Consider the following 6,351-nt stretch of genomic DNA (forward strand, 5'->3'; position numbering starts at 1 on the left):
GTACCATTTCATACTGTAATATACTCATTAGAAAATCAAGAACCTGGGGAGGCAAAATACAACATCATTTCAGTGAAGATCAGTATATCTTAGAGGATATCATCAATGAAGTATACTATAAACTACTAGGACAGAAGGAGTACATAGATGAGGAGTTCAGCAAATATCATAGGGACGTGAAATATAAATAATACAGGACTTCAGTTAACTAGCCATATTTTGAAACTTTCAGCCATAAAACAAAGGCAGGTATTAATTTATTTTATTAATAAGATTTATTTTTCTTCAAAAGCACTGTAAGTAATGATGATGGACTGCAATTATTTATCTAAGATCTGACTAATACGGTGGAATTGACAACAGAGGTGGAAATAATGGGAGAAATGATTATTATATTTTGGAAATTGAGATCTATGAAGAAGAAATAAAAGGGAGGACTATTGTTATATGCATGTTCTATTACAAGATATCAGATTTCAAAGATTTTTCCCTACCTCTCTCAACCACTAAAAAAAAAAGTGAGAAAGTTCTGCTACATTAAGATTACATGTGAAAGTTTAAGTCCAGGAGAGTTGAGAAACTTCCTTCTTTTCTTTTCAGCCAAAGTCAAAGTTTATTAGAACATCCATCATATTGGGCAGACTCTTGAAGATTATGAACATTAGTAAGCTATTGGCTAGATTTTAAGAATCTAAGCAGTGGCTAGATTATAACAATAGGAGCATCTTAATGGAGATAAGATGGACCTTATATACAGAAAGCCTGTGGGAAGGATCTAGGAGTGGCCAAGTAGTTTGGGGTGACAGGAGGAGGGGTCTAAGGAGATCTGGATGGCAGTGGCCAGTAAACTGGAGTGAACAGAACTCCTGGGACCTGGACAATGGAGCCTAGCTAGGATTAAGTGTGGGGAATGGCTGGGGCTATAGGGAGGGCTAGGCTAGGTTAAAGGTAATAGAATTGGGAGATTGGGTGTAGCCACAATGGAAGGCCAGTTGATGGGATTATAGCCTCAAGTGAATGCCAGAGACTTGGCCATGTGGGAATGTTCAGGATTTTTCCTTTCTGGAGTCTAGATTCCATCCTCACCATCCCCCCCCTCAAACAAATGGGACCCAAATTCTTTTGGTGTAAGGGGCAAAGGTCTTGGCTTCTGAAACTACTTTCTGCTGGCAAGGGGCATAGAGCTGTGCTTGCCTCGAGGAGGTTGACTGGAACTGAGCACAAGCTGCATCCAAGGAATGATGGGGGAACATTGGCTGGTACCCTCTGTTTGCTACCAACTGTAGGTGAATGACTTGTAGTCTGAAAGGCACAAATCTGACAGAAAAGACTTCAAGGTCCAGATATAGAGCATGGACTAGATATAGGGTCCAAATATGAAAGGATAAAACATCCTTACCTCTGTTTGGGTTCAGATAATTCAGTTTTCTAACCATGCAGTATCAAATCCACCTCATGGTCAGACTCAGAAATAGTCAGATGGGTGACACTCCCTTTCAAAGGAATATAATGGAGAAACTGAGCCAGGAGGATCTCATCTTAGAATAAGGCTAAAATTGTCCTCCCAGCTTTTCCCAATGCTGACTTCCCACCAGTATTACATTCTCTGAGTAGCTTGTGGCATTTCTCAGATGGTAGATTATTGATTTATTGATGGATTATTATGATCTACTAGACAACTCAAAATAAAATCATGACCTTTTTTTTTTTAACCTCAAGCAGAAGTTTCACCAATCTCAACTTGGGAAAAACTTTTCCAGGATTTACATCTCAAATTTAAATCTGTCCTGGTGTAAAAAGCCAGTCATTAGAGATTATTTCTCTATATTTGCAAATTCTCAGCAAGACAACACCCAAACAAGCTTTTTGGAAAGTTTACACATTAAAACAATAACCAACAATAGTGAAATTATTTTAGTGGTAATCAAATTATGAAAAATTGCTTGACATAACTGATACAAAGAGGTCACCAATTTGAAACAAACCCATTACCAATCAGGTGACTTCAATTTTGTTAAGTGCATTTCCAAATTACTATAGAGAATCAACATCTCATTATTAACAGTTCAAACTACAAATTTAAAAGAGCATGCTTACCCAAGTTGAGAGGCTGCCTTCATTACCTTGAGTAGAATGTGCTGAACCTGGGTGATGCTTTCAGGCAAAGATTGCCCTAGGGCCCAATGCCATTGCCAGAGGGGCCCACACTGTAACTGCTGCCCCTCCCACTTCCTTCCTTTCCCAGGTAAGGGAATGTAAAATCAAAGGGAAGTGGTAAAGGGTGAAACTCTCTTCTCCTATGAGAGGGGTTAATAGATAACCCCTCTCGAAGGAAGGGAGTGGGAGAAAAGAGTGACCAGGTTTGTAAGGAGGAGTTTCAAAACTCCTTAATTATCAATCACAAAACCTCCAGAATCTGCCAAGAGATATTTTTATATGTTCTAACTTTTCCCTGTAACCTCCACGAAGGAATACTCAGAGGTGTAGAGGTAAGGGAGTAAGTAAGCCTCAGGGAACCAAAAAAGCAACCGTAGTTTTCCCCAATTCCCTAGCACTGAGAGAATTGACAGAATTGCACATACAATTCCAATAGGGCATCTGTCCTTGTCCTCTATGCTGTGGAAGGTATACCCAGGTCCATGTCCTCAAAACGACCCAGAAGACTGAGAGCCTGAGGGCATCAGGCTGAGTGCAAGACAGCCTTCTAGCCATCAGCCTGAGAAGTACCTCCAAGCCTTGGTGCTTGGAGAGCAAACCCAACTACAGAGCAAAAATGTGGGCCAGGGGAGGCTTGCCCACCTTCTAGTCTTGGCTGGAAAAGAGCTTGGGGTTAGGCAGTTTCTCTGTATGGGCCACCAAAATGTTGAGGTTTAGGGGTACTGGGACCCTGAGATGACAACAGGTGTGCCTGCCTGAAAGAATTCAACCCAAGCCTTCTTTCAGCCAAAAACAAGGTTTATTAGAACATCCATCATATTGGGAAGACTCTTAAAGTGTCTGAACATTAAAAAGCTATTGGCTAGATTTTAAGAATCTAAGCAGTGGCTAGATTATAAGAATCAGAGCCCTTTTTTTTTAAAGAAGAATTTACAGATTTTTATTTAAGATTATTTTCAGAAATCTGCCTTTGAGAAGGAAGGATAGCTCAACTCAAAGATATTTCTGTATGTCAACAAAAAGATATTCCTAAAGAAAGCATAAAAATTGTTATGATATAAATAGATTAGAACAAGACATTACTGTGATAAAATAAAATTGAGACCATATAAGTTCTGTGAGGAGAATTCAAGTTAAAGAAAAAAATGAAAATTAAAGTATGCTTCTAAAACAATCTGGATTATTTCTATCAATTTATACTAACAAATTGTTTTAAAATTGTTATCTTAATATTACAAAAATGTCTATAGCCACTTATCTCCAAATCCTTTTCTGTTAATAGTACTGTTTTATTCATTAAACACATGTGGACTTTCATTTTGTGTGTTCTGATTCTCTTACCTTATATAAGCAGTCTGTCCCCAGAGTTTATCTCTTGAAACCAATTCCCCTTTTTTTGAAAGATTTATGAATGTATTTTTTTTAGTTTTCAACATTCAGTTTCACAAGTTTTTGAGTTCAAAATTTTCTCACCAACTCATCCCTCCCCCAACCCCAAGACAGTATGCATTCTTCATACTCTTTCCCTTAATCTGTCCTCCCTTCTATCTTCCCCTTCTTCTCTTATCCCCTTCTTTTTCTATTTTCCTTTTCTTGTCTGTTTTATGTGAGATAATTTACCCCATTCTACCTCTTCCTTTCTTCTCCCACTATAATACTCTTTTACCTCTAATTTTATTCTCCAGATATCACCCCTTCATCTTTAACTCACCCTGTGCCCTCTATCTACCAATCTATCTATACATATATATATATATATATATTTTTTTTCCACTTGAACTACTCTAATACTGAGAAAGGTCTCATGAAGACAATGATAAAGGGAAAAAATAAAACTATATAAACCTTTATTTTGCTATTAGTTTTTATTTTAGTAAGGATATATTTTGAGTTAGAAAGGATAAAAATAATTGACAAATAAAGTTTAAGATAAACGGAAGACAGGCCAGCATGCATTACAGATATCCTTGCCATATTAACGCAACTATGCTCAGGTACGTTATATTACAGAACACTAAAATAACTGGGAGATATGATTGCCAAGTCACTCAGTGAGTGATCTGTGAAGGATTTCAGGGAAATGAAAAGGTGTAAACAGACTAGAAATGGGCAAATGTTCCAATTTTCCAACTTTCATCCTAGGCTGTAATGTCCAGAATAAAAAATGAGTGAGCCCAAAGAAATGAAGTTATTTTAACTGGGTAGCTTCTTATCCCATCAAATCATCTATGAAAGGATCTCCCTTTTTTGTCATTTTCCCTTCTACCATCAATTCCTCTCCTTCCACACTCTCTTTTCTACCTCTTAATCTGGGAATATGAATTAAATCAAAATTAACATTGCTCATGGGAAAAGCATGAAGTGTCACTGATTATCCCTTTGACTTCACAGATGAAAAACAATCTTCCCTGGACACCATTGACCCATGTTTTCTCCCTCTATTATAATGTAAGCCTGAGATCAGGAATAGTCTGGTTTTTTTTTTTGTATTTGCATACCTCTTACTAAACACAGTCCATGACAAAGAATAAGTGCATGTTAAGTGATTTTGATTCATTCCTTCGTTCATTTTCAAATACAGAGAAAAGAGTCTTCAAAATATATACTAGTGAACCTCTATTTAATTTTGAAATAAAAAAAAAACATGATGAATGGCATGTTAAGCTAACATATAAAAAGAAGAGGTAATCACTGTAAAAAGGTCATTCAAAACAAAATTCGGAAAAAGCAAGATGGCAAAGTAAAAGCAATGACTTGCTTTAGCTTTCCCCCAAACCCCTCCAAATACCTGTAAAAATGGATCTAAACAAATTCTAAAGCAGTGGAACCCACAAAAAGAGTGAAACACATTTCCAGCCCAAGACAACCTGGATGGTTGACTGGAAATGTCTATTGTGCTGAGCTGGGAGAGGAACACAGTTCAGCATGGGCCAAGTAGCCAAAGATTAGGCCTCAGCAAACCTGGAGCAGGCCTCAGGGGACTGAATCACTAGCAGCTATGGCAATTTCCAGACTTCTTAACTCACAAACACCCAAAAATAACTTAGAAGGTCAGTAGGAAAGTTCTGTTGGACATTGGTGTGGGAAGAGTGGGGTCCAGCCCCAGTCCTGGTATTGCCTCAGGGTAGCAGCTGTTTCTGGAGCTCTCAGTGCACAGACTGTGGGGGGATAAAGTGGCTGATCAGCACATTGAAGGGATCTTTTTTGCTGGTGCTCAGGCAGGATTCTCTTGCTTTGCCCATGCATAGATCTGGGTCACAGTTCTGGGCGGCAGTCCTGGGACAAGGAGGAGTGCTGACATGGTGGAGCTTGTAGTGGCAGTGAAGAAGGAATCCTCCTCATAGTTGCATGGTAAAAAATAGTGCTTGTGCTCACTAATAGACCAGAGTACAGGCCAGAAAAAGAGTAAACACCTCATCCTTGATCACACCACCTTGGAAGAACTGAACAGCTACACAAAATCCGTGAAGGTTTGGACAGTACATAATCCACACTGGAAGCAGACCCCTACCTTATCAAAGAGTTTATAGCTTTTCCTGACAGGAGATAAGATGGCGGAAGTGTAGCAGAAGAAGAAGTAAACCTTCCACAGCGTGGACCTGAATCAGTTTCTGGACATGTCCTATGAAGAGTTCACGTAGTTGTACTGTACTCGATAGTGTTTGTGACTCAATAAAGGTCTGCAGTATAAACAGCATTCCCCCTGAAGTACCTGAGGAAGCCAAGAAGGAGCCACCCCTCATGGCAAAGCCCAAGGTATTAAAGACACACCTTCGGAACATGATCAGCCTGCCAGAGATTGTGGGAAGTATGGTTGGTGTCTATAATGGCAAGTGAGGTAGAAATTAAGCCCAAGATGATTTGACACGACCTGGGTGAATTCTGTATCACCTACAAGCCTGTGAAACACAGACAGCTGAGTATTTAAGCCACCCACTCCTTTCATTTCATCTCTCACAAATAACCCAGATCCTAACAATAAAAATAAGAAGGTTCAAAACAAAACAAAACAAAAACCAAAACAAAACAAAACAAAAACAAAGAGTTTATAACTCAAATAATTTCCAGGTCCCTAGAAGTATCTTTAAAAACACATGCACAAAACCCCCAAAGCTCAGGACAGTATATTATCCACAATGGAAGAAGACCTCTATCTTAACAAAGAGTTTATAATTCAACTAATTAGCTGGGATC

The 6,351-nt window shown here is 38.7% G+C and overlaps 1 pseudogene; it reads left to right on the top strand.

The window, feature by feature from the left end:
* Positions 1-5,708: 5,708 nt before the first annotated feature.
* LOC110198599 (small ribosomal subunit protein uS19 pseudogene) lies at positions 5,709-6,121 on the top strand (annotated as a pseudogene).
* The last annotated feature ends 230 nt before the right edge of the window (positions 6,122-6,351 follow it).

Source organism: Phascolarctos cinereus, unplaced genomic scaffold, assembly GCF_003287225.1.
Source record: "Phascolarctos cinereus isolate Bilbo 61053 unplaced genomic scaffold, phaCin_HiC Scaffold_2;HRSCAF=192, whole genome shotgun sequence".
Lineage (NCBI taxonomy): Eukaryota > Metazoa > Chordata > Mammalia > Diprotodontia > Phascolarctidae > Phascolarctos > Phascolarctos cinereus.